The sequence below is a fragment of the Alligator mississippiensis genome, chromosome 6 (assembly GCF_030867095.1).
Source record: "Alligator mississippiensis isolate rAllMis1 chromosome 6, rAllMis1, whole genome shotgun sequence".
NCBI classification, from domain to species: Eukaryota; Metazoa; Chordata; order Crocodylia; family Alligatoridae; genus Alligator; species Alligator mississippiensis.
This window is the reverse complement of record NC_081829.1, coordinates 9,190,682-9,218,532: the sequence shown is the minus strand read 5'-3', so window position 1 is coordinate 9,218,532 and position 27,851 is coordinate 9,190,682. Positions and strand designations below refer to the sequence as shown.

The following is a 27,851-nucleotide window of genomic DNA, read 5'->3' as shown; positions in this document are numbered from 1 at the left end:
TGCTGCAACTTGAGATCATTGCTCCTTGTTCTGTCATCTGTCACCACTGACAACAGCCCAGCTCCCTCCCCTTTGAACCCACCCGTCAGGTAGTTAAAGACTGCTATTAAATCCCCACTTGGTCTTCTCTTCTCCAGATTAAATAAACCCAGATCCCTCAGCCTCTCTTCATAAGTCATGTGCCCCAGCCCCCAAACCATTTTCATTGCTATATCACTCGCTTCCAACCGTGAAAGGGAAAGGACTTGAGATCTACAGGAAACCAGGCTAACGTTGGGCCTCGAACAAGTGATGTCTCTTGGCATGAGGGACCCACAAGAGGTCTAGTAGCTTAGACTTCAGTGCCAAGGGGTGCCACAGCTCACTTTTTAGGGCACCCTCCTGTAGCAGTAGGAGAGCCAAATCTGTTCTGGCATTGCCCCCTTTGAATCGGTGGAGTCTCTCCGACCTCCCTTTCAGTTCTTTGTAATGTTGGGTGCAGCTCCATTAAAAGGGCTAATGAACCTGATTGTGAGCAATGCCTGATGCTGGCTGTCTATGGCCTGTGCTGAAATGGTCGTTTTGGAGAGTCAAGAGAAAGAGAGAGGCCAGAGCTTTATTACACAGTTTGTAGAATCTGTAATAAAAGCCTGAAAAGAATGATACCCAGCACCGGACAAGCCCTGGACTTGGGTTATGAATGCTCGCGATTGCTCAGAATTTCTTCCACAGCCCCATGTTCTCAGGGGCTAACTTCAGTGGCAGAACAAATACAATGAAATGAAATTGTGTCTGAAACTTGCTCCTTAGGTCTTCTTATGCATCCCCCCCACCCCTCTGCCCCCCATATGCAAAGAGTGCAAATATCATTAATGGGAGATTAACCCAAATTTTTCTGAGCCACCATAACAGACAAGAGGGTGGGAGTGGGGGAAGGAGGAAGTTTAGGCACTTTTCATTTTTAAGAAATGGGTCATCATTTAGCATTCAAAACCAGCTTCCCGGTGTCTCCTTATTCTGTTGCATAAGGACAGGAGTTTTCTGAGCTGCGCCTTGCATCCCGCCAGAGGGTTGTAAGGGTTTCAAGTGAGTCATTCTCACCTGGCAAAGCTTCTGGGGACTGCACTGCTTGAGATGCACAGTGTGCCCACTTATCAAACTGGCGCTGGACACCAGAGTAAAGCTTTTTGGGGCTCGCCCCAGCTGGGCTCAGGTTCTTTCCTGATTCCTCTCTCCTGTACTGAAGGCTTGTGTGCAAAGTATGCACAGGATTAGCCCTGCACCATGGGGAGGGAAAGAGAGGGGGAAGCTGGAAGACGAGCCTCACAAAAACACAGAAGTAGTTAGAAAAACATGAAGCTGAACTCAGCCTTGGCCCAGCTTTCCAGCGTTAGCTGTTGCACTGAATACATTGGACCTCATCCCTCCCTGTTACCTCCAGGGAGCTATGCAGAAAAGCCGTGCGCAGTAGAAGGGCAGGAAGATCAAAAGGCAACTCCAGGAGGTTGCAGTGGCCAGATCTGGTCTGCCAAGTGATTTTTTTTATCTGACCTGCAAAGCCAGGATGTTGGTGGTAATTCAGTGGTAAGACGAAATGAGTGGTGGCAGCCAGGGTGCAAGCACAGTGGGGAAGTGGCGGAGGATGGGCTGCAAGTGGCATCCTGCCTTTGTGCCCAGTTGTGTTAACTGGACCAACTGCTGCTAAAAGGCTGCTGACCCCTGACCTAGGTAACCACCAAGATACCATGCCCCTAGGAACTGTCACCCTGACCAGGTGCCGGTAGAGAGCATGACTTCCTGTTGTCCACGCACATCTGCAGAAGGCCCCTCATGGCTGAGTAAAACAGATGTGTGATAACTGCTGGGCAAGCAAGAGTTAAATGTGCAAAGCCTGCCTAGTGTGACAAAGCACGGGCAGTGGGTGAACAAAATGGACTTTGGAGGCTGGGGCTGGGGCTGGGGAGGGGATGAAGGAAACCAGCTGGGATCTGGGAGCGTGCAGACCGTGCCAGGGGGAAAGCGAGTCAGGGAGATTGCAAGGTAGAGAACTTGAGGTGCATTTAACAAAATAATGGGTTAATCGACAAAACACACAAAAATCACATGCTTTAAACCCATGAAATCCCCCAGCCAAGGCTGGGCTTGTCAGTCATCCTTATAGGGCAAAGCCAGGGCAGGATCAGGCAAGAGGCCCAGTTCTCGGAGGGGGTCAAGAGACTTTGCTTCTCCTTCCCGTTCTGCTGCTGGGCACTGACTCCCTCTGCTCTTTCTCCCCTCAGTGCTGAAGCCTTTCCTGGACAGACAGACTGCCCTCAAACCTTGTACCAGCATCAAGGTATGTGTTCCTCTTGGCCTCCTTTTACAGCCGTCCCTGCTTTCTGTTTAAGTCTTTGCTCAGGGTGTGTAGATCAGTGACAGGGTGGCGAGCGGGGAGGAGGCTTTATGGTCCAGCCCTTGATCTCAGTATCATAAGGGCCATGCAGTCTGCCCCGTGATGCACCAACTGGGTGCAGCTTGCGGGCTCTGGTGAACCTGGGGTGCCAACCTTGGCTGGGCAGCATTTGGGAAGCATGAAGGAGCCAGGCAGCAGCTTATCACAGGGTGGACACAGGGCTTGTGGCACATCCCTGGAAAGCCACAGAGCATTATAAGAGGCTGGGTTTGTGCACTGGGCTCTGTGGTTGTGATGGAGTCGGTACTTAGTGGGTTCACTCCAGTTGGACTAAGTAAGGCGCCTCACTATTGCCTGCCACACAGCAAGGGTTCTTCTGGCGAGGCAAGAAGGTTTGCAAGGCACAGCGGGCGTCGGATTTTGGGGGCTGGAGTTTGTAAGCCCCAAGCATTTGTTCATTCACCCTCGGATGTTTATAGTCCCAGACCTGCTGTTGGTTTTCCTTTCCTTCCTCTGAGCTCTGGCAGTTTGTCCAGACCATCTCTAAGGGTTTTCCAGCGTGACCGATGCCAGGTGTATGGGCACCAGCCTACCCCTTCCTGCAGGCCCAGCCGCTGGGTGGTGCAGTATGAATTGAGTGGGGAACGTGTGCCTCTCCTGTCCCTCCCCAAGGTTCGTCAGGCCTCTTGCTTTCTCAGAGTGATCCTCCAGCTCTTCTGAGTGGTTCTGCAGGGCGACATCTGAGGTTCATCCTAGCAAGGTCAGATGCCAGATCCCCCTTGAACCAAGCCAACTCTCTATTGATCTTGAAGACGTCTTCCATATCTATCACACCCTTCTCTTTCTGCAAATACATGTCGAGCTTATGCCTCTCCTCACCTCCATTTAGAAAGCTATCCTTGTGTCCCTTTATATTTCAAAACCAGGATGCCCTCTTGCCATAGACTCCCCTCAGTCTCCATATCACAGGGAATATTTACAATGCAGCAATAAAGGTTTGTTCTTGGCCACCCTGAGTTTTGGCACTGTAGATGCATCTTGGATGCATCTTCAGAAGCAGCTACTGATTCTGGGTGTCCAAGCCTGAGACACTGTACAGGAGCTGAACTTTTTTTCTCCAGAGGAAAAGCTGTAGGCTTTACCTTAGCACGGCAAATATTTAACTCTTCTGGAAGATCAGATGCAATGTATCTAGCTGTAAGCATCCAGCTATGGACTTAGTGGTCTGTGTTGAAAACCTCACGCATACTGATGCCTGGAAGCAGCAATGGCACTTGGGACTTGAGCGGTGCAGGCCTCGGGCTGAGTCGTTCCCAGTCAGTAGTGAGCTTGTGAGAGCAGGTTACATGTGGGGATGAAGCACACCTTCAACACAAGCCCAGGTTGTAAGCTCTTTGAATATGTAAATCTATTGCAGCACACCCATGTAATGAAAGCTTGGGACATATACAGTAGGAAGAAAAGGGTCTCTGTCCTTCCGATGCATGGAGGGGATTAGAGCCCATGTGATTATTGCAAGTCTCGTAGCAGAGGAAGGATTTACTGGATGTAGGACATGGAGAGAAAAGAATTATTGTCCATGTGACCCCCGCACCCCCTCCCCAGAGGTGACATTTGAAAACATTGGCCCTTTGCTAATTGTGTCATTGGTTTTCTGTGCATTTGACAAGGAGTTTAAGGGACTGCTGCTCTGTGTCACAATACAAGGCAAGTACCTTGGGATTGAATGCCTTGACTTCCTAAAAACTGCTGCAGTATTTGAGCAATGTTTACTGCCTGTTTCCCAATCTTTCTCCTGTACAATTACTGTCTCCTGAGTGCTGTGATTCCTCCGTTCATGTGAGCAGGCAGCTATGAACTCGTGGTCTCTAGGGAATTGAAGGCCGGGTTCAAACCGGGCAGGTGCTAGCTATAGTGATGGTGGGCCTGCTTCTGAACTCTGTGATGCAAGTAGAAGTCAAGTGGGGCCCCACTGAAGTCGGAGGGCTTTTGAACCAGCCAGTGAAAGAAGAATTGAGCACTGCGATGTGTTGGCCTACGTCCAGAGCAGCTGTGCTGAAGTTACCCTGCATTGACACCAGTGTCACGGAGAGCAGAAACTAGGTCAAACTCAGCCTACCCCTATGATGAACGTGAGCTTGGCCCCTTCGTGGGTGGATTTGACTGGGTTCCCCTGGGAAATGCAAGCAGTGGACCACAGCCCACCTGTTTTGTTGCCTCTGCACTGAAACACTAGCAGCAGATCTTCCCCATATGTTGTAAATGTGGGGGATGCTTGGACACAATGGGAAGGTGGTACTCACCGCAGGCTGCATACCCCATAGCAGTATGTACTGCCCTACAATAGTGCACAGTGCAGCCTCCCAACCAGGTGGGCTAACTTCGCCATCACTTAGCCAGGAAAGCATGTGTTGGTGCGTGACTAAACCCCTGGTCTGAATCCAGAGGCACTCATGGAAATGACTGGAGGTGGGGAGGGCAGAGCTGGGCACACATCTCTTTTCTGAGGGCCTTGCCTGCACTGAGCAGCAGGCTTGCACCATGCAGCCAGGGGCTCCCTTGCTGTCTTGGGGGCTCTCTTTGTAGGCAAGAGGTGACAGAATCAGGTCCTTTCCCTGAGCTCCCACCTCCTGAGGCAGACATGGGTATTCCTTGGTCTGGGAGTTTGAGGACCCGACCACGCGTGTCCCAAGGCACTGCTGCAGCGTGCTCAAGGGCCTTGCAAAGTGGTGACAACCACTGACTAACTTTAACTTCTGCTGAACTTCCTGCAGAGAAGCCTGCAGGTGCTCAGTGCCTGTGTCATGGGCCAGCCCTTCCTGAGGCAGCTGATGGAAAACCCTTCCCATTGATATAATTAAGGCCAGTTAATACCTGGCCAAACATGTGGCATCTCCTGGAGGCCAATATTGCTGAGTGCTACTGAGCTGGAAGAGGCAGCAATTCCATATGCCCCAAGTCCCCCAACCCTGAATGCCCATCCAAGGGCCTTGGGAAGGGACTTTAATAGATGGGTGGGACAGTGATGAAGACACTGGCTTGGGACCCAGGAGGTCAACTCTGCCACAAGTTCCCAGTGCGCCCATCGGCAGATCTCTTAAGTCATCCATGCCTCTCATCCCGCTCTGCTGTGGGGATGACAACGCTGCTTCATGGGTGTTTTTCCACAGCTACGTCTCTTGAGATGTGCAGTTGTGACGACAAAGCGTTTTGGGAAGGTATAAGAGAGCACAGCCGGTGATGGCATTGGGTTGAAAGCCACCCAGAAAGGAGAAGCCGTGCTAATGTGTGCACAGAATGCCTTCCTCCTTGGAGAGGAACTCAGCACCTAATTGGCAGGTAATTATATCCTTTCCTGCCTTTCACCCTCCGCCCATCCCCTTTCTTTCTTCTGAGAGAGAAAAAAATTCAGCCCCGTCTCCCAGCACCGCACTTTATTTTAATGTAACCTAGCTCTGAGGCAGCTTTTTCTCATTTTTAAACTATTTCATATCAATCCTTGGCCTGACATTTGTTTTCTTTGAATTTGGTTGGGAAAATGGTCTACATTTCTAAGGATATCTTCTTTGGAATCTTGGCAGAGGCTGCACCGTATCTTTGAGGAAACTGCAAATGCAAAACAGAAGGGCGATATTAGAGACGCATAAACAAGATTTTCCCCCTTGCAAACCCTAGACAGGAGAGCGGCATGCTTCAGTCTGGGAAGAGGAAGAGAATCAGGCCACCAATTGGCAATGAGCAGTTGGGTCTGGAGGTCAGCAGTGGAGTGGGGGAACAGCCAGAAGAGATGTTCTCATAGGCAGGTGGGCAAGGCCCCTCCCCAAAACTGGGGGGCATTGCAGAGAGTTCAAGTTTCCTCTGCCGGAGCTGGCTGCAAGTGATTTTTCCCATTTCATTTATTCTGCAGACACTTGTCAGGTGCCTATTAAGGAGAGGAACCTCAGCTCCCTGGTATACGAGAGGTTTACAGAAGTTTAGGGACCTCGTAAGATCATCCGTCAGTACTTGGTGGGTCCGCTGTGCCCCACTCTGCTCTGGGCAGGAAAGACTGCTGGGCTCAAATAACCCCAGCAAGGTGTGCATCCAAGATGTGCCAGCCTTTTACAACCCCACCCCCCAAAAAACAAAAAAAACTGGAGTAAGGCATCTGTTTGGGCTGGCGGTGGGGGGAGCTCATGGGTTTCAGATGCCAAGGCCATTGTACCACAACACATTTCATATGGGATTTATTTTCCTAACAACTGTACCTTCCCAGTGCATAAGAAGGAGCTCATGAATATATTTATGTGCTTAGAGCTGGCCATCATTGAAAGAGAGCGATTTAGACTTAAAGAATAATAACACATTTTTTTTTCCCCTCCCTTAGCTTTGAAATGTTTTCTTTGTCTGCATTAGACACATTGCTGTAGGACTGTGCACACAACCGTCAAACAAGATTATATAGGCCAGCCTCACTTGTTTCCCTTGTAACTTGCTGCCTGGTGTCTGGTAGCAATTAGAGCGTCTGAGATGCGAAGAACCGGAGAGGGGGAAAACGCTGCAGTAGGGCGGCGGTGGGGTTCGGCGCGCACGTAAGGAAATGCAGGGGGGTGCCATGGTACAGGCAGGGTGTCGTGTCGATTCACAGCTGATTTGCAATCATGCCACGACTCTGTTGTGGGGTGGGCTGGGCATGGACCTTTCTAGTCTGCGTGTCTATGTGATGCCCAATACCGCGGAAGAGGTAAGATGTCAGGGTGGTGGCTCCCACCATCACTGCTGCCTGGGGCTGGGTCTCTGGAGCCTTTTAATTGGGACAGTTCTTCATAAGGGCCCAAGCAGATGCCAGCTGCAGAGATGAGCTGGGAGAGGGTTATCCTGAACTCATTTCATGCTAGCTGCAGGGGTTTGAGTGGCTTCATGGTCCTTGCTACTTTCCCTTGGCAATTGTTCAGGGCAAGCAGATGGCATTAAGGTTGATCCCGTTATGCTGCCACCTCCAGGGAAGATCTGTAGGGGCCCCGTCATCTAGCTGTCAGCATCAGCATCAGTTCATAGGATGCTGGGATCCTATGAACCCAGCTGACTTCCTGCCCTTTGGGCAGGGGGCTGGACTCGATGATCTTCCGAGGTCCCTTCCAGCCCGAATGTCTATGAAATCTATGAAATCTATGAAATCAGGGCTCTGAGCAACATACTGAAGACGGAGTCAACCCCTTGGCTGGTGTGAACTAGCATAGCTTTGTTGACACTGATGGAGCCACGTTCTCCAACCCCAGCTGCAGAGCGAGTCTGGAGTGCAGTCCTGTTGGGAAAATTGCTTTAACACGTGGCTGTCTTGCTCAATAGGCCTGTTCTTTGTCTCTGTGAGATGACAGCCGACCTTGCTGATCCCAAAAGTAGCTACCCCAGTGGTGATCTACTTTGCAACAGCCTGGACTGGTTACCTGCCCATTTCAGGATCTGCATTCCTACTGAGGGATGAAAGGCAGACCCACCATGACACTGTCCAGGCTAGGAGCTGAGTAAAATATAGAAGGGATTAAGTGTATCTATGAATAGTGGGGATAGCCAAAAGGTGAAAGTGGAGAAAAACCTGCTTCAGGGAATTAGCCTGCTTCCAACTAACGGGTCCAGAAAAAATGGTGCATTTGGGAGCAGTGGTTCTGATACCTTCCTGTAGCCACTGTCTGAGAGAAAACACTGGGCAGATGGAGGTCAAGCGTGGCAGTCCCTATGTGAAAGCTATTGGGGATGATGTTGAACAGATGCATGACGATAACTTAATGATTGTAAACTGCAGTGAGTTGTGATAGCACACAACTGCATAAAGGCCACAAGGAAATAGCTTATGGAAAACACTGCTCAGCTCTTCTGGGTCACTCAAAAAGGCTTAATAAATATCTCATTAAACGTGTTCTTGGTACCTGGGTTCAGATACCTTAAAGGGACCCAATAGTCAGAAAAATGAGCACTGGACACATCCTAGAAAAACAGGCCCCTTTTATGATGTACCAAACTGAAATCACTCCGTTTCAGCCTGGATGACCTTCTGGAACGTGTTCTCCTCCGACTCCAAGCCAACTCCCTGGGCCCCCTAGAAACACTGGAAAGGCATCTTCCAAGTAGTACATTGAGTTGTATGTGTGTAACCATTTTTGAGTGACCCAGAAGAGCTGGGGAGTGTTTTCCACAAGCTATTTCCTTAACTGAGTGATCTACTCCAACCAATGGTATGCAACAGGTCAGGCAAGATCTTCAAAACAGGCCCTACTGCCCTTAACAACCACAAAATGTTTTCCAAAACCTGTGAGTGTTTTTCAACCTGATCATCATCCTGGGTGCAACTTGTCTTCAAGTGGTGGCTAAAAGGTGCCAAGGAAAAGTGTTGGGTCACTGACAGTCCAGTGTGTATCTTCATTCTGGACTCAACCCAGCCCTTCTGCTGTAGTGGGGAAACTGCAGAATAGGGTTGAGCTAGAACAATGATTCTCCTCACTTTCCATCCTGGGACACCACCCACGAGGCTCTTAGTAATAGAGGGAGGACAGATGTGGTCCTGACTCCCAGGACCTGGTTGTGACCTGGGAGCAGGGGGCTAGAACCCCCAGGCTGGGTCCTGCTGAGACAGATGTTTTCTGGCAGACTGGGTATCATTTGGGCTACTCAGTCAGCAAAAGGGAACAGCTACTTTCCTCATGTGCAGTTTTCCTCTATTCAGATTAAAAAGGTCAAGCGTCTAATCAACTGGACCAAATCTGAGTCAGTAAGAGCTTTCTGCGGAGTGTATTTTAATGCAGTTCTATTGCACGTGTGCACCAGTGTGCACGTATGCTGCACTGCCGAATCTAAATCCTTCCTTTGTCATCAGAGGTTGTACCAGTAACAAATGTGCCTCTTTCATCCCTGCCTGTCATACTACTTACCAGAACAGCTCGCAGAAACCTTACAGGGTAAATTATTAGTCTCCTGTGCTATGATAGCTAGGCTGCTATCCATCCGTTCCTGAGCTAACCTGCTTAAGCTAGCTCAGGTAGCTGTATATCTTCAATACTCCAGCTACCTGTCTGATTGCAATGTGGATGTATCGTGCACAGTGAGGACATGAAGTCACAGTGCAAATGCAAAATCATTTCTCCTTCTCTTTCCGTAACGTTCCTGACCAGGACAGATTGTCAGCTTGCTGCTCAGCCCCCTAGTTTGGAGGATCAGCACTCTGCTTTTGCCTGGTCCCTCCCTCGCAATCTGGCCAGTTTAGGTGGCCCCCACAGGGCTTAAACCTCCCACCCAATGATGGGGCCATTGGAACACACAAGCACCGTCATGGCATCATAGTGAAGTCCCCTTGGAAGGAAAATATATCAACTCGACCAAATCTGGTGCTCCGTTATGTCCACAGAAATGTAGAGTGACTCTGAGGTCAGTGATGCTACTCTCCAGTTTCATCCATGTATAAATAAGAGCAGGATTTGGCCCAGTGACTACAAAATAAGTGCTACATTTTGATGCAGATCTCTACAATGGCTTTGTCAGCTGAGAAACAGGCAAATGCTCCCCTAGGCTGCCCCCATATCCTAGACATGATTTTTTTCTCCCTCTGAAGGTACCTTTGCCTTTTGACGAGATCAATAGGTGGCCACCATGTAATAAAGCGCTGGGTAACCTGGTGTCAACTTTGTTGGTCACCTTAGTTAGCAGAAGTGTATCTGTACCCTTGTCAGCAGAAAATGCTGAGCTCTGGATTGTAGGCTAAATCCATTGGGCCAAGTTTTGCACCGTGGTCTTGAGTGCAGCATGTGGCCCTGCCTGCAGTGAAGGGCAAGCATGCAATGGACTTGGCCAGTTGGTGTTGTTTTTGACACTCTCTCTTCCCTTTCACTGCACAGTGGAGAAGGTGCAAAATTGTATTCCAGGGAAGGTTGGAGCTGGCAGCAGGAGGTATGATCATGGTATGTGGAGGCATTGCCATGCTAGTGTTAGTAGAGGTAGCTTGGGTGACAGTGGATCTGTCTACACTGCAAAAATGTTAGTGGGTAAATTAGTCTGGGCTGGATTTCTGTGTTATGGCAGCTTGGCTGTTACCTGTACTTAACCAAACTGTAGAGCTAGCTTGCTTTACAGTTCCTATCGTTACACTTCCAGTACAGTGGCCACATCTCACTTGCAGTACAGACAGATCCTGCAAGAACATGGGGTTGAAATACAAATATGTAATCATTTTTATTTAGCAAAGTAGGAATTTATAGGTAGGATCCAGCTCACCATTATGGGGATGTAAAGCAAGAATAACTCCATACACAGGTCTACCTGGGAGGAGGAGGATGCTCAGCAAGTTCTAACTTCTCAGTGTGCCCCCATTCGGAAAGGAGTTTGTTATAAGTAAGGATCCTGGCCTAGACAGGGTAATGCCTCTTGTTCCACGTGTCCATCAGGCTGTGACCATTCATTCTGAGACCTGAGGAAGATAACACGCTTTTTAGGTGGTCAACTGCTTTTTCAAGGCATGGGGCCCCAGCCCCTATTGAAACAGGTGATGAAATTCACTTCTTTGCAGAGAGCTAACAGGAAGCCCAGGTACCATTTAAGTCCTGTTTTAGGACTAAAATGTGCAGAGGAAGTAGTAATCAAAGCGAGGGTGAAAGCCGTGCTCCCCTGTGGTCCTTGGCAAAGCTCCTGTTGACTTCAGTGAGGCCTAAACTCCACCCTTTGTCTCTACTCCAAGGAGTTACAGTCTATGGACCCTACTGGCAATGCATAACCCTGCCAATAATCCCAGCGAGACAGATGGACCATCATCCAAAGACCCACCCTGAGCTCAGCTGTTAACACTGCACTCAAAAATTGTAAGGCTTTATTGTTCTAAAGATATGTTTCTAGAGTGGATTATTGTTGAAAGTTTTCATGGAAGAAATGTATTTTAAGGAGGGATTTGACTGAGAAGAGGGTGGTCGTTTGAACATGAGACGGTTCCAGGCACACGCTGCTCAGCCTAAATTACTTGGAGTTCAGGCTGAAACACACAACATTATCCAAATAGCTGAAAAATGATTTATGGGCTCCCGGGGAATTTACATATCTACAAGCAGATTAACAGCCAGTATGTTTGAAAAGCATAAATGCAGCTATAAAATGATTTGTACAATGGAAGAAGGGTCAGCTTGGAAGACACAGCTGCAGTTGTTACAGATGTTGGATTTGAAGGAAGTGTCCAGGGAAAGCCCTAGAGAACAGAAAACCATCAGTTGAAAGGAGAAACATGCCAGAATAGTTCTCTTGACAGCCATAAAATTAACTGTCCTGATGCCTTTAAGTTGCCCAATGATGATATTATTAAAACGTTGGAACAGAGTGAAAATGCAGATCAAAAGACAAAGCAAAACCAGAAAGACCAGATTTTCAAGCTATGACATTAAAATGAAATGACCAGCAGAATAAACACTGAAACACTGTTTCCCATCCCAAGCAGCTAGTTTTACTGTCAAAGAACTAAGCATTCACGATTATGTACTTTGGCTTTTGCACAAGAGATTTAGGTTGTGCAGCAGTTCACAAATTTGCTGTCACGTATCGGCAACCAGAAGAGCAGCAGCAAGACCCTGCTGATGCGAAGAATGGTAATACACACAGCCTGGAAAAATCACTAAGCATTGAATACCGCAAATTTTAAACCTGGAACTCCAAAAATAATGCTATGTCAGGAAGAAAAAGCTGCCGATAAATGCTGAACCAAATTTCCTGGAGATGCAAGAAGTGGTTTTTGGTAACACTTCTTGTGCTGGAACCATTTGCAGAAGGAGTTTCCAAAGCTAACGATAGAGCTGGAATGTCCTAGTTTTGTCCTGTGTGTGTGCATGCAACTCCAAAACTAACAAAGGAGTTGAAGGGTACATGGCACATATATTGATGACTCTCTACCATTGCTTGAGGCTATGAATGCATAGCAAGTTTCCATCCTCCAGATAGATGTGGAGCACCTTTGAGAGGAGACAGATGGTTTACAGATGCCATCATGGATGGCTTTGCATTATTAACCAGAGCCACGATGGAATTTTTTGCAAACACTGAAGGAAGAACTCTAGTTTGTGCCTGGATAATAAAACTGCTTGATAGTGATGGATACATTTTAACTGTGGGAAAGGGAAGATTCTGGAGCACCTGGAATGGAGATTTCCTATAGCAGCCACTGGCTACATAAAATATAATCCATCAGGAAATGAAAGTTGCCTTTTGTATTTTTGTCCTGGTTCCTGGTCTTTCCAATTCATTCACATTTGGCTTCACAGCTTGCAAGAGCTCATGAGTTCTCCTCCCTTGAAAGGTCCATAACCCATCAGTTGATTGGGACAGTCTGAATCACTTGACAAGCGGCATCTTGGAAATAAGTTTTTTGCATTTGTTTTGCCTTCATGCTGTGCAGTGGGTCTATTTTACCACTTCCCGCTGACTTTCACCTAGGAGGGGAATGTGCTCAGAAAGTTGCAGGAAACTGCATGTTAGTTGTCAGTCAGTTGTGGTTCTGCTGATATTACCTGCACCGTTTTTCACCATGACTTTTATCCTCCCTGGTATAATATGGTGCATCAAATCTTTAACTGAATCGTTTTATGTCTTGGACAAAAAGAAATGGGTTGTTTTCATTTGTAAATGAGTTGCAATGAGCTTGTCTTGGATATGTGGTGGGATGCAGCATAGATTTGTATTCCTCAAAATGAAGCGTTTGTTGCTCAGGGGACAGGACACTCACCTGGGAAATAGGAGAGAGGGCTTTATCGGTGGCTCTGCTGCTGACCTGCTCTGTAGCCCTGGCCAGGGCATGTCCTCCTCTGTGCCTCTGCTCTCTGAGACTCTCTGTGTTTGCTTATAAGCTCTTCCTCGCAGTGTCTGCGTTCACTGGGTTTTCGCAGCACAAAGCACAATGGAGCTGTGGTCTCAGCAGAGGCCTCTCAGCATTATTGCAAGACAGGTCATGCTGCTGAGGAATGAATCTCAGGGCGTAAAATGAGCACAGTCAATGAAGTTTACATCAGGATAGAGATACGCTATTGGATCTTAACATCTTATTGTCACAAAGGTTATTGTTCATCCTGTCCTTTCTCCCATGCTAAGTTTCCATCCATTGCCCCTTCTTCTGTAGCTCCTATTCACTGCAAACACTCTGTGCTTCCTAAATGCAGTGAGAGAAGTTAAAGTTCGTTCTGGGTCTCTTAATGCTTGCGCGTAATTATTATCCACATAAATGATGTGAGGCCATTGCAGGAGGGGAGCTGGGATTGCTTTCAGTTCTTTGGTGGATGGGGCATAGTGGGCCAGGGGTGGGGTATGCTTATTCTGGGACCTGTTTTGCAAGCAGCTCCATGTTCTTCCTCAGCCTCTGTACCTTGTATGAGTTCCAGATAAACCTTTGTCAGATATTTCCATTTTATAGCCTGTTTTTGTTGGCGGGGTGGCCGACGTAGCTTGTCCTGGGTGATTTGAGAGCATGAGCAAAGCCAATTCCAGGTGGTTTCTACTTTCTGGCAATTGTGCTGTGAGTGGCATGAGGTTGGAAATCAGCTGCACAGAGGTTCGGGGTGAAGTCTTTTCCAGATTGTCTTTTAAGGTGAGGACTTCCAGCCTCTGTGGCTTGGGGGCTACATACAAACCCCACTTTGCCCAGTGCAGGAGTCACAAGTTGATGAGCAAAGGGATGGAGAGTCAGGACAAGCCTGTTTAAGGCTGCAGTGAACCAGTGTGCTGGTGCGTTCCAGTCTGCCTGGCAGGCGTGGAGACTGGGGAGGGAAGGCAGAGGCGTACTAAACACGTTACTGCCAGCTCCCACTGACTCACACGCTTCTCCTCCTGCTGAAACCGAGACACGCTGGTCCAGATATTTCTACTGTTAAGTTAAGCTGATTATGGGCTAGGTCCTGTAAAACCCAGTGTAGGTTTTGCTCTCTCTCTCTTCTCTCTCTTTTTCCCCCCTGCTATTGTGTGTCCGGTATTTTGAGTCTGGAAGCTGTGAACATCCTGACTGCACGTCCCAAGCATAAAACTTTAGAGAACTTCTCCTTAACACCCACTCCAAAAACATCGCCCCATCCCAGGAACACAGGCAGCGCATCCTAATGAGACCAGGCAAATGCTAGTCCATTTATTTATAACGTATACTGTATCAAAGAGCAACAAGAACAACAAAAAAACCCTTGAAGGGAAGGAAAAAGCGCCAAGCCATCCTGCATCACCGTGCATTACTCAATCCAGGCCTCTCAGCCACTGCTGCCGGGAGCTGTGGATTTGGAACGGACCCAGGAAAACAGAGCGCAGCGTGCATGCTCTTACTGCCTGCACCTCAGTCCTGAATCAGCCCCTCTCTTCATATACCCCTTCCACTGTTCGCTCTCGGTTGCCCCTCCGGGCACAAAGATGACCAGGGGGTTAGCATGAGTTTCCAAACTCTAACAGCTCTAGTACTGAGAAGTGTTAAAGTGAAGCTGGTGCCAGTGGAAGAAGATGCTAGAGGCAAGGGGAAACAGTCTTTCCATGCACAGGGCAGGGGCAGCAGGGGAAAGCCTCCCATGTGTTGCCGCTCTTTAAGATCCAGGTCCAGGAACAAGTGGAAAGTTAATTATTGGAGCCATTTACTCCTTGTTTATTTGGCTGAGTTGGTGTCGAGGGAGGGACTCCCTTGCAGTGCTGTAAGTCCTGGAGGATCCAGGCAGGGTGCTGTGCACACCGGTAGTATGAGCCTGCCTATCCTGAAGATGTTGCCGCTGCAATGAATGAGGAAGGGTATGTGGGAAGCATCACCGTTCCCATTGCACTGACCATGCCAAGAGCAGACACCTGCCCTCTCTGGCGTAGGAACTCGGCGGCCGATTTAAGAGTTGAGCCAGTGCCTTAACCTCACAGCTTATCTTCCCGTTCGGTCCCAACGGGCTTTGAGCGGGGGACACCACTCTTCATTAGGGTTCGGACTCGAACCACAGTCCTGTTTGGCTCTAGCCTGCCACCAGGCATGTGATGCTAGTAGGGTTGACAGGGACTGAACTGAAAAGGAAGCCTGTGCCTCAGCACAGAGGTGTTTCCATGCTCACATCAGTCCCCATTGGGAGCACTGTATTTATCCCCTTCACCCATTACCTCTACAGGCTGGGAGCCCTGAGGCCATTCCCACTTCTCCCTAGTACTGTCAGGGGTATTGGGAAAGCGGGAGCACATGCTATGGTCTGGCACTGGTGGGGGTGGCTCTAGTATCTTGGGGCTTACTGAAGTGTAAAAAGAAATATTAAATTAGCTAGGCTCTGTGGCCCAGGGGCTCACGTGACCTGTTATAGAGCAGGAAGTTGTGAGTTTGTGGCTGTGGCTGTGGCACTGGGAAGTGGGAAAGGCAGCCCTTGTGGGTTTCCAAATTTTTGCAAGAAGAATAGCAAAAGTGGCAAGTACCCAGCTTGGCTTAGCAGAGAACTCTTTGGTGAGTTTAAACACAAAAAGGAAGCTTGCAAGAAGTGGAAGCCTGGACAAACGACTAGGGAGGAATATAAGAATATTGCTTGGGGAATGCAGGGATGAAGTCAGGAAGGCCAAAGCACAAGTGGAGATGCGGCTAGCAGGGGATGTGAAGGGTAACAAGAAGGGTTTCTACAAGTATACCAGCAACAAGAGAAAAGTCAGGGAAAGCGTGGGTCCCTTACTAAATGGGGGGCAACCTCATGACAAATGATGAGGAAAAGGCTGAAGTGCTCAATGCCTTTTTTACCTCGGTCTTCACAGGCAAGGTCAGCTCCCAGACTACTGCACCTGGCAGCACAGTTTGGGGAGGAGCTGAGCAGCCAACAGTGGTGAAAGAAGAGGTTAGGGACTACTTAGAAAAGCTGGATGTGTACAAGTCCATAGGGCCAGGTAGGATGCAACCAAGGGTGCTGAGGGAGTTGGCTGATGTGATTGCAGAGCCACTAGCCATTATCTTTGAAAACTCATGGCAACTGGGAGAGGTCCCAAATGAATGGAAAAGGGTGAATATAGTGCCTGCCCATCTTTAAGAAAGAGAAGGAGGAGGATCTAGGAAACTACAGACCAGTCAGCCTCACCTCAGTCCCTGGAAAAGTCATGGAGCAGGTCCTCAAGGAATCCATTTCTAAGCACTTGGAGGAGAAAAAGGTGATTAGGAGCAGTCAACATGGATTCACCAAGGGCAAGTCATGCTTGACCAACCTGATTGCCTTCTATGATGAGACGATTGGCTCTGTGGATGGGGGGAAAGCAGTGGACATACTATACCTTGACTTTAGCAAGGCTTTTGATACAGTCTTCCATAGCATTCTTGCAAGCAAGCTGAGGAAGTATGGCTGGATGAATGGACTATACAGTGAATAGAAAGCTGACTGGATTGTCAGGCTCAACTAGTAGTAATTAATGGCTCAACGTCTAGCTGGCAGCCAGTATCAAGCAGAGTGCCCCAGGGGTTGGTCCTGGGGCCAGTTTTGTTCAGTATCTTCATTAATGATCTGAAAGATGGGATGGACTGCACCCTCAGCAAGTTTGCGGATGACACCAAGCTGGGGGGGCAGGTGGTATAGTAGATACATTGGAGAGGTAGGGCTAGGATTCAGAGTGATCTAGGCAAATTGAAGGATTGGGCCAAAAGAAATCCTATGAGGTTCAACAAGGAAAAGGGCAAAGTCCTGCACATAGGTTGGAGCAGTCCCATGAACCAGTACAGCCTGGGAGCTGACTGGCTGGGCAGCAGCTCTGCAGAAAAGGACCTGGGGGTTACAGTGGACAAAAAACTGGAGCCAGCAGTGTGCCCTTGTTGCCAAGGAGGCTGACAGCATCCTGGGCTGCATTAGTAGGAGCATTGCCAGCAGACTGAAGGAACTAAATACTCCCCTCGATTCAGCACTGGTGAGGCCACATCTGGAGTTTTGGGCGCCCCCCCCCCCCCCCCACTATAGAAAGGATGTGGACAAGTTGGAGAGAGTCCAGCAGAAAGCAACAAAAATGGCTTGAGGGCTGGGGCACATGACTTCTCAGGAAAGGCTGAGAGAACTGGGCTTATTTAGTCTAGAGAATAGAAGACTGAGAGGGGATTTAATAGCAGCCTTCAACTCCCTGATGGGTGGTTCCCAAGAGGATGGAGCTGGACTGTCCTCAGTGGTGGCAGATGACTGAACAAGGAGCAGTGGTCTCAAGTTGCAACAAGGGAAATTTAGCTTGGGTAGCAGGGAAAACTTTCTCACTAGGAGAGTGGTAAAGGTATCTAGGAAAAGATACCAAGAGAGGTGGTGCAATCTCCATTCTTGGAGGTTTTCAAGGCCCATCTCGACAAAGCCCTGGCTGGGATGATCTAGTTGGGGATGGTCCTGCTTTGAGCAGGGGGTTGGACTCGGTGACCTCTTGAGATCCCTTCCATCCCTAACTTTCTACGATTCCATGATTCTAAATCTTCCTCGGATCTGCATGCAGGTGCAGCACTCCTCAGTAACCCCAGGTGAAGAGGACTTCATGAACAGCAGCCTAATTCCCCACTACCCCCACATGAAAGGGAGAGCTTTGGTTTTGATTAGTTTTATTTTATTTTAGCTTTGATCTTTTCAGCACACCCATGAGGGCCAGAAAGCAGTGCTGAGAGTCTGTAAGAAATAAGAAATGCTTGCAGCAGTACCTCCAATGCCATGGGTTGTTTTTTTACCATACCACCCATTGCTTAGAGCAGTAATTCTTAACCAGGGGTCCACAGCACCCTGGGGTGCCTTGAGATCCTTTCGAGTATGCCATGGGGTACCTTGCAGTGTTAGCACTGTGAGGTTTGCAGACAGGATTCGCAAGAGAAACCCAGGGATTTCAAATAGAAATCGAGAAGGTTGAAAACATTTTGATGTGCTGTTGTCTTTCCTGAGTTCTTTGCAACAAAAAAATTGCTTTATTATTTTTTCATAGTCAAAAAATGAGCAAAGCTAAGATAGCATTTTGTGAGGGATGTCTTGAGTCTAATGAGAGGTGCCTCAAGGCTGTCTAAAAAGGTTGAGAACCACTTGTTTAGAGGCAGCAGAGCCAACGGGGGGGAGACTTTAGTTTAGAAATCTGGATACCTGAGTTCTCATCCCCATTCCATCACTTCCCTCCTATGTGAACAGGGCAAATCACCGCACTCTTCTTTCCCACCTCTGCATACTGCAGTTAGACTCTAGGTATGTAAGGGAGCCAGCATGGTCTGGGAGACACCACGGACCTGGGACCCAAGAGTACTGTACTTTGCTGCTGACTTGCTGTACGGTCTGGGGTCAGTGCATTAATCTTTAATGTAACTTGAGGTCAGCGGAGCTATGGAGCCGACAGTATTCTGACCCTGGCGCTAGCAAGGTCAGAAGGGTCTCTCCAAACTCAGTTCCCTTCTCTATAAAATGGGAATAACACTTACCTGCTTTTGTAGTTATATGGATCCAGAGAAGCATATGGTGCTTTATCAGGAGCTGCAAAGAAAGGATCCCTGTCCCAAAGACCTGTACCTCTAATGTCCTGACCCCCTGACTTCCTGCTAAGTACATGTATGAGTGTTTGCGTCTCGGGGCCTACACAGCAAAGCAATAGAGGACAATGAACCAGAATGTCTACGTGGGGATGATACGATGCAGAGGATGTTATTCTTCTGTCATGGATGCTGGGAGGCACGATCCTATGAAAGCTGAGGCAGGAAGTATCTACTCTAAGATGCGCATCCAGTTTTGGGTGGCCTGGGGTGCTACCGTGATAACTGTGAGAATGAAACTTCACCTCCAGAGAATGGGAGACACCACATAGATCCTCCGAAGGGGGCCAACATGGGGGGAAAGGGGTTTGCAGGCCTTTTCCTGGCCTCTCTGCACCCAGCGACTCATGCCTCTGGTTGCACCCACTTCCCACTTTGTTCTTTTCTATCCAGTTTTCTCAACAATCAGAATACCAGGCCAGCATCAAGAGCCTGGCTAAAAGGAGGGAAGGGATTTGAAAGAGGAGAGTGAGCTTTCAGCCAGACCAGGTCAGTGAAGGTCTGGCTCCTGCAAGACCTGGAGGGGAAAGCAGTTTTGCATGAGTATTGTGGAAATGACCCTGCTGTTTTGTTACAAAGCTTTGGAAGGGCAGAGCATCCTCTCCTGCGTGTGCGTGGATGGGTGTATGTGCAGTGTACAGTTCTAGATGACCAGTTGAAATCAGGGGTCACCTCAAGAAAATTTAACAGGGTGCTGGGCTTGACCACACATGCCAAGCACAGGCTGGCACAAACGGGAGCGGTGTCAGGAGGCACTGCTGCCGTGAAGCGAAAGACAAAGTCTGAGACGAAGTCCTATGTCCTGTGTCTGCGTTCCATGCTCTCGTCTCAGCTGAGCATCCTGTCTGGCCTCAGTTGCAAGGCCAGAGCTCAGCAGGGTGCTGTGCACAAACAGGACAGTTTGCATGCTCAATGGGGCTGGGACCAGCCTTCCACAGTGCCCTTGGAGCCGGTGAAATTTCTCCGCTCTGCACCTCCGGCTGTTCTTAGTGGAAGGCAATTTTGCAATAAGGTTTTGAAAGCAGCCAGGCCACGGCAGCCCAATCCAAAGGACAGAGCTGTTCCCTGTGCTGTGACATGTCAGTCACTGCCAGCCCCAGCCTCCGTCTCAGTCGGGTGGTGAGACATGGAGCCGGCCAAGGGAGATGCATTGAATTGCTGTGGTTAGTGAAGTGACTGATTCTCAGCAGGGCTTGCTCTGCATCACCGCATATAATTGATTCCAAAGCACTGTTTCTAGCATTGCAGGGCACAAGCCAGGTCTAGAAATGCGTTGCATGAGTTGGGCACATGCAGTGAGGGGACAGCTGACTGCACACAGCTGAATTTCAAGAGGCAATTGGATTGAACCTATGCAAAGAACGTGTAAGAGTCCCTGCAAGTTCAGCGCCACTGAATGGGGGGCAGCACAGCATCGTGGGGCAGCTGTCCCACATGTGTGTGCAGCGCTGGGCCCAGCGCTTGCTACAGGTGCAGCCCACAAATATTCCCCTCTCTGTATTTCCCATGAGTGAGCCCGTGCATCACTGCATGCCCCCTACATGCTTCTTGTGTTGGCGTGTGGCTGCTCCTTCAGCGTGCGACTGCACCGGGGCAGTTAAAACATTTTCCATCTAAACCCATTTTTTAAATGAAAAACTGGGGTTTTCACAAAGTGACATTTTTCCTGAAAGTGTCTGCCTCTCTCTGGAAAATGTTGGCATTTTGTCTTTAGGAAAGCAATCCCCAAACTCCAAACATTCTGGTTTTTGGATGAAAATGGAAATGTTTCAATTGCCTAAGGAGAGCCGGAATTGAAGTGTCTTTATGCTCCCATTCTCCTCCATGGGGACATGCCTGCCCGCTCTTCACTAAGAGGGAAGAAAGCAGTGCCTTGTAGAAGATGTGGTCCAGCCAGGAGTCCTGCTCTGTAGAAGAGAAGCAGAACGTGCAGTCCCACAATTGCCATGCAATTGTGAAGCAAGATATCACTATTACTGCTTTGGATAGTCCATCAGAATTACAGGTTTTTTCCCTATGGAAACATTTGGGGGAAAAAGAAAAACAAACATAATTTTTATCAGTTTTCCTTTGGAGGAAAGAACTATCTTCCGGTCAGCGGTGCTTGTTATCTCCGTGGATCCCAGCTCTGCTGTGGCTCCTGTCTCTTGCTGCAACATTTTTGCAACAGTGCTTTTTTGCATTTCTGGAGGTTTTTACCGGTTTCTTTTTTTGGTTTTTTTGCTCTTTCCCTGGCCTATTTTCAACCTGCAAAGGATGGAAATAAATAGCAAGCTAAGCTCTTGTTTGAATCCAGTTTGCCTATTTCTTCTAAAAGTTGGGGGTTCTGGGTTAGTTTGTATTCCCTTTAATGGCAACTGTGCTTCATCAAGACCCTATTAACTCTTGTATCTGTGGTCTGAATTTCATTTTCCAACCCTGCAGATAAAGAGATGGATGCTGACTTCTGCTGGCTGTAGGTACTGTGTCATCCCTATGCCCACTGATTTACCAGAACTGCGCTTGCAGCCAGCATGTTCCGACGATGACACACTGATCTGGTAATGGATTTTGGCCGAAATATAGAAAGATTACATTTCAGCATTAAAATTACACTAGAATGTAATGTTTTTCTACATAGACTTATTCAAAACCTCTCCAGGAAAATTTCACAGAACAGGCTAATTACAGATCTCAGACTTCCCATGCGGGAATACACATCGAGTCCAGTTTTCGAAGCAGCTGGGCACACTGGGCATGGAGGTCCTCTGGGTATCTGGTTACAGGTGTCACAACGGGGGCTGCCGGGCACTTCTGGAAATCTGTCAGAGCTCTTTTGCAAATCTGGCCTTCCTCTTTAGTTAGCATCCCCCTCAGTCTACACCTCTCAGGGCACTGTTTTTAATCATCGCTGCTAATAGCCTTCCTAAAGGCCATTTATACTTCATCCCTTGGGTTCTTTCCCTTGCCTCTAAAGCAGTGATTCTGCAGCAGGGTGCCAGGGCACCCTGGGCTGCCTTGAGAGCTTTCTGAGGGTGCCATGGGGTGCCACACAATATTAGCTCTCTTAAGCGTGAAAACATGATTCATGAGATAAACCCAGAGATTTCAAATAGGAATCCATAGCATTAAAAGCGTTCAGCCCTGCTGTGGTCGTTTTAAGTTCTTTGCAACAAAAAAATTGCTCTATTATTTTTCCATAGTCAAAAAATGAGTGAAAACAAAGAGCTCTCATTTTCTGAGGGGCGCCTTGAGTTTTAAAAGGTTGGGAACCGTTGGAGCAAATGTTTTTCACACTAAGGCATTGATCCTGCTTTAGGAAGAACTGGTTTGCATGTGTAAGCTTGGGTTGCCACAATGATATTCTCCATCTTGCCGATGACCATGGAGGTGACAGACTTGGTGCTGTTCAGTTTCTACTGCTCAACTTAGTTCTCACGCATTGTGGTGGGTTTTAAAAAACAGGTGGTGCCGCTCTAATTAAAGCTCCCCCCACCCTCACTCCTGGAGCATGTGTATAAACGCCTGGAGAGACAAAGGAGTTTTGATTTCTCTTCTAGAGCTACTTGTAACGTCATGCTTTACGGTACTATAAAATAGCAGATGGAGTCTGTTTTAAAAAAAAGGCTACACACGAAGAAAACGAGGGCAGGAGGTGGGTGTTTGGGGAAGGGGGTGTGTGGGGCATCCAGAGCTTGGCCCCTGCTTCAGTGGAGCAGGGCTGGTCCACACTCACCAGAGCTTAACCCTGATGGCCTGAGCTATGCACCGAGCTCTAATATGCCCAGATTGCTCCTGTGCCGTCAACCCCCCTATGGTGCGGGCCTGGTTTGGGCTCGCCAGAGCTCAGCCTCTAGCCCTGATGGTGCAGGGATGGTCCCCAAGCCCTGCCCCCCCAACCCCTCTCTCCCCCCAGTCCCATAGACTTACCTGCTGGAGCTGCTCCCACCACCCTGCCTGACTGTACTGCCGGCTGTGTGTGGCCCCCTATGCTGCAGCCCCAGATTTTTTTTCCCTTTACTTCCCTGCTCCCTTCCTTCCTTTCTATAAATAAAATTGAGGAACATTAAATCTGCGGGGACAGGTGCCCCCCTGCGTCTCCCTGACACGTTGCCAATGGCTCAAGGGCCTGGGAGTCTAGAGGCCCGGCTTCCATTCCTGGGTCTGCCACTCGAGTCACTTCACGATATTGGGCAAGTTACTTGCCCATGCTGGTCCTTAATTTCCTGCCTTTACAATGAGGATGATGAAGAGGAGGCCATGATTTTCTCCAAGGCATGTGGTGTTTGGAAAGGTTCAGAGGAGACTTCAGAAGAACATGCTGAGACACCCACCCCCAGTGAAGGTTGTATATAAATGTGCAACTAAAAACCAAATGCAAAGCAGTCTTTTAATTTGCCTTGTGGTGCATGTGAAAATCCTTGTGGCCTTCCAGATTTAACATGTAGGCAGCTCTCTCCGTGGCGCCGGTCGCCTGTTCTGTAGACCTTAAGCCTGGATGGGTTATTGGTGCTCAATTGTCTTTCTGCTGTTCTGACACATGGCTTCCTTGGTGTCATGCATCCTCCTCCTCTCCTGGCCAAGTGTACTGCAGAGAAATAGGAGGCAAGCCTGTAGCTTTATGGTGCCTCTTGCTAGTGATCTGCCATTATTAGATCTACCCAAGGGGTGGGACTGTTCTTCAGGAAGTCTCTGTGATTTTATTTGTAACAGCAGAGTGGGAAATGATCTTACCCCTACCACGTCCCTGCTCACTTCACCTCCCATAACTGAACCAGCAAAACTTCATCCTGCCACCCAGCAGCATAGAGGGGTTTTCCTTCACTTTGTCTTTAGCAGTTCTGTAATTCTCCTAGCATCTGTGCAGTAAGACCATGCTCATGGCTGGGAGACCCACTGCATGTGACTATGTTTCTGGATTTAAGATGGCCCACGTAGCATTCCTCCCTGTGCAGGATACATGTCGGGGTTAGAGGCAGGCTAGAGCTGCAACCTCTGAAATCTCAGGCTTGTTTCATAGTTGGTAGGGTAGGGTTGGGAGGGACCTGAGCAGATTATCAAGTCCGACCCCCTGCCATGGCAGGAAAGAGTACTGGGGTCAAATCACCCCGGCAAGGTGTTCATCCAGCCTCCTCTTAAAGACCCCCAGGGCAGGAGCCAGCACCACTTCACTTGGAAGTTGGTTCCAGGTCCTAGCCGCCCTGACTGTGAAGTAGCGCCTCCCGATGTCTAGTCTGAAACTTGTGCCCTACCAGATGAGTGCCCTCCCTAAAACAAGCCACTGAGATTGTCAGTCTTGCTGGTCACTCCTGTGACAAGCTAACAGTTGCCCTTTAGTAATCTGCACAGATCCTGGCTTTGTCTGATAAAAAAAAAATAAAAAATCCCCGGTTTTTGCGCTGAAAAAGGTAATCCGAAATCCACATTTTTCCATGATCAAAATGAAACACTACTATATATATATATATATATATATATATATATATATATATATATATATGCATTAGTGCTGTTTCATTTTAATCATGGAAAAACGTGAATTTTGGGTTATTCTTTTAACCCCAAAATTGGGTTTTGTTTTGGTTTTTTTTATCAGAGAAAACCAAGATCCTTGATAATCTGTTTCCAAGGGGGATGAAAGGCACCTTCAGGTCCTGTTAGGTTTGCTTCCCAGAGAGAATACTGATGCTTGGGGAAGATCAAAGGGAAGGCAGTCCTGGTCCTGTCATTTGCCATTGGCAATAGCACTGCCCTGTAGGACATCCATCGCATCCTCCTGCGAGTGGCATTGGCCCTGGCCTGGGAGCCCACCTAGCCTTCCACGCTGGGCATCTTGCACTGCGGCTCAGACAAGAGCGACGTGAGATCCCAACCTGCAAACTGCTGCATGCAAAAAAAAAAAAATGCAAGCAATGCAGCAATATCATTCTGGGCTCTGCCGGGGGAGGGTGAAGCTGCAAACCTCTCCTAGGCCAAGTGGGGTGTAAGAAGCAATCAAAAACCTTTCAACACCCCCTACCCCCCTTCCGGCAAGATGCTTCTCTGAGCACAGCATCATCAGGGCTGGCTTGCGGGATCAAGCTCAGGGGCTGACAGATGTGTGCATGCTTTGGAGCAAGGCTTGGGTTATAGGAAACCAGCTGGCCCAGGGATCAGGCTGAGAGGTTGACAACAAATGGAGGGAGTTGCAAAACATCTGTGTAAGGGGAATTAAATCCTCTGTCCTCACCTGCTTCGAGAGTGGACTTCAGGTCTAATCCAGTTGAGATTGTAATTAACTCATGATCCTAACCCAAGGCTGGTACTTGAAATGCCTGCAGTCCCGCATCAGGTGTCTGCAAATTCTCTGACCCATGAAGAGCTCTGGTGGGTCCTTCAGACTGAGGGATTTCTTCTCTGCAAAATTTCCATTGCAGCCAAAGAAAATTCTGTATAGGATCTGTGCTGTAAAACCAGCTTCTCCTCTCTCCACCATGCAGCCTGTACACGTACTCTTTAATTTCACCACCAAAGCTCATATGTTTCTTGGACTGAAACTATGCTGGCATAGAAAGCTGATATGTATCCCTAGGTGGGAAGTGTCTATCAAGCTCTAATATCCTTAAAAGATTTGGCTTATGGAGGTCACGTACCTTTACCTGGATATATTAAGAGAGATTCTAAAGAGTTCATAGTTGGCCAAAAATATTGGCTCAGGACACCTATCGCCTGGGGAATAAGTTCTGCATGCAAGACCTGGCTCTGCCACTGGCTTCCTATGTAACCTTGGGTGAGTCACGCAAGCTTGTTGCCCTTTGTCTGTAAAATAGGAATAATGCTACTTTTCTCCCATCGTTAACCTTTTCTCCATAGGCTGTAATATATTTGAGGCAAGGACTCTTACTCAGAGTGGGTTTATACAATAAACCTAGCACAGATCTACTTTTCAGTTGGAGATTTTAGGTGTTCCTGTATCACAAATTAATGGTCAGCATTATTTTATCATTTCGGAGAGATCTATCCAGGAGTTGCCATACTACAATGTGAACAAATGCCCTCAACTGTTCATCCCTTCATAGCAAATAAGGTGGCTGAAGCCACCACTCTAAGGCACTAGTCCTCAGGGGAATTAATTAGATAACCCCAGACTAACACAACTAGCCACTTCTCTGCTCTCAGACAGCCTTGGCATTTCCAGGCCAGGAAATACTAATGACTTGTCAAAAAAGTGGGGGAATGGGGCTTGTTGTCTCTTCCTGTTAACCCTGCTTTGAAAGCCACATTCTCCTGGTGGGAGAAGATATGTGTGATGGATGCTGCAGGAAAGGATGTTACAAGTAGTTAAGGGGGGCAGGCCTGGGATCTAATGGATTTGCTGTATCTGGTCTTGTCTGGGCCTCAATGGGTTTATTATTATTTATTTGCATGGAGGTAGGGATGGAGATATCACTTTTCTAAGTGCTCAACAAACACAGCTCAGGAAAGCAGTAGCAGCCCTAAAGACTTTACAAGCCAAACAGTGGTCAGCTAAGGAACACTGAGTCCAGTGAGATCCTGTGCAAGCCAGGAGTGCACTCCCACAGTGTCACGGCAGAGGTGGGGATCACGGCACCAGTGAGATCGCTGTGCCTCTCCGGTTCTTCCATCAGCTGGTTCTCCAGGGAGATCGGCAGGGAAGAGCAGATTGGGCTGATGTTGGAGCGGTGGGACCTGTTGCAGTCCCTGGCACCCAGTGATGCTCTGACTGTCACTTCTGAGCCACAAGCATCTCTTCAGTTCATCACGTGTGGCTCTTCGCAGGACCTTTCCTTCATTGCGTGCACTGGGGCTGCCCCTCCTGCAGTGAGGAGTTTTGCAGCACGCGCCTTAATACTAATGCAATACAGGCGGCCGTGTCTCTTTTTGCTTTTCTCTTTTGCACTGAATGGTGTTTACCATGGTCCCCCTGGCGGTGTTCATGCTGTGCTGGCTCTTTGGTTTACACCTATGCTTGATGCTCCAGACAGTGTGTCACTGCTGTAACCATTCAGCTGGAGTCTGTGTGTGGCTGGTCACTCTCCACGCCTAGGGCTCAGCTCCCAGCTGCTTTCCATGTCCTCAGGGCCAGCACTCCAGCCTCCGCTCTCCCAGGGAGCCTTCCTGGAGCAGCTATGGTGAGGGACCTACTTAAATCGCAGCAAGACAACTGGTTTTTCACAGCCTGCTTGCGGCACACAGAGCCAATTTCACAGGCATTTCACAGTGTCCCCACCCCTTGCCTTGGCAGAGAGGCCCTTGGCGGCAGGAGAGGGCGGAAGGGTGAGGGGGTGACCACCACCGTCTTATTTGCTGCCCTTTGTGCCTCCCTGCCAGGCGGCACCTTCCCTTCCCGGCAGTGAGGACTGCTGGCTCCTACTGGAGAGCCAGCAGTATATTTTTATTAATTTTTTTTTTTTGTAGATCCCTAGCTATGCCTCTTGGAAAGCCAAACTTTTCCCTTCCGCTTGGAGTTTTGCATGCCCTTTCCTTATCTCAGCGGCCCTTAGCGCTAAGCAAGTGAGGCATGAGGGTAATGGGCACTGCTGAGCCCACATTGGCTGGGCGGCATGGGGTGCCATTTGTAATGTCCCAAACGTCCCAACACTTGCCCAGTGCTGGTGTTCACCAGAGGCTGAGCCCAGCTGAGCACCCCCAACCCCTGCCATTTGCAACTCCTGCATGACACAGCATGGGTCTTGATAGAGGTGGCTAGCAGGGGCAGTGCTAACTGGAGAGAGGAGACGGGTCGCCTCATGGTGACGTGATAGGATGGGGCATGAGGAGGCATGGCCTCCACTCTCAACCTTGTCGTGGCCTTGCTGTCTCAATCGGGCAGGTGACTGCACCTCGTTGGTGCCTGTCTGTCTGTCCTGGTGTCATCCCCAGGGATCAACCTGCAGGCAGGTCTGCTAGTCACTGGGTGAGCCTTACCGGTCACTGTCAAAGCCATTCATGTTCAGCCCCTTCTCAGCCCACAGCCCTTTAGACTCTGTAACAGCCACATTGGCATGCAGCGTTGTC

At 48.7% G+C, this 27,851-nt stretch overlaps 1 protein-coding gene across 3 annotated transcripts in view; it reads left to right on the top strand.

Annotated features, from left to right (window-relative positions):
* COL8A2 (collagen type VIII alpha 2 chain) overlaps positions 1 to 27,851 on the top strand; it is a 142,687-nt gene that overhangs the window by 43,770 nt on the left and 71,066 nt on the right. The window contains exons 2-3 of one of the 3 annotated variants that reach the window (XM_019488293.2): positions 2,259 to 2,314; positions 5,542 to 5,710. The exons of 1 other annotated variant lie outside the window; for it this stretch is intronic. The gene's annotated coding sequence lies outside the window, so the exon portion shown is untranslated. The remainder of the gene's footprint in view (positions 1 to 2,258; positions 2,315 to 5,541; positions 5,711 to 27,851) is intronic. One more of the 3 variants, XM_006269879.4, reaches the window with a different exon arrangement.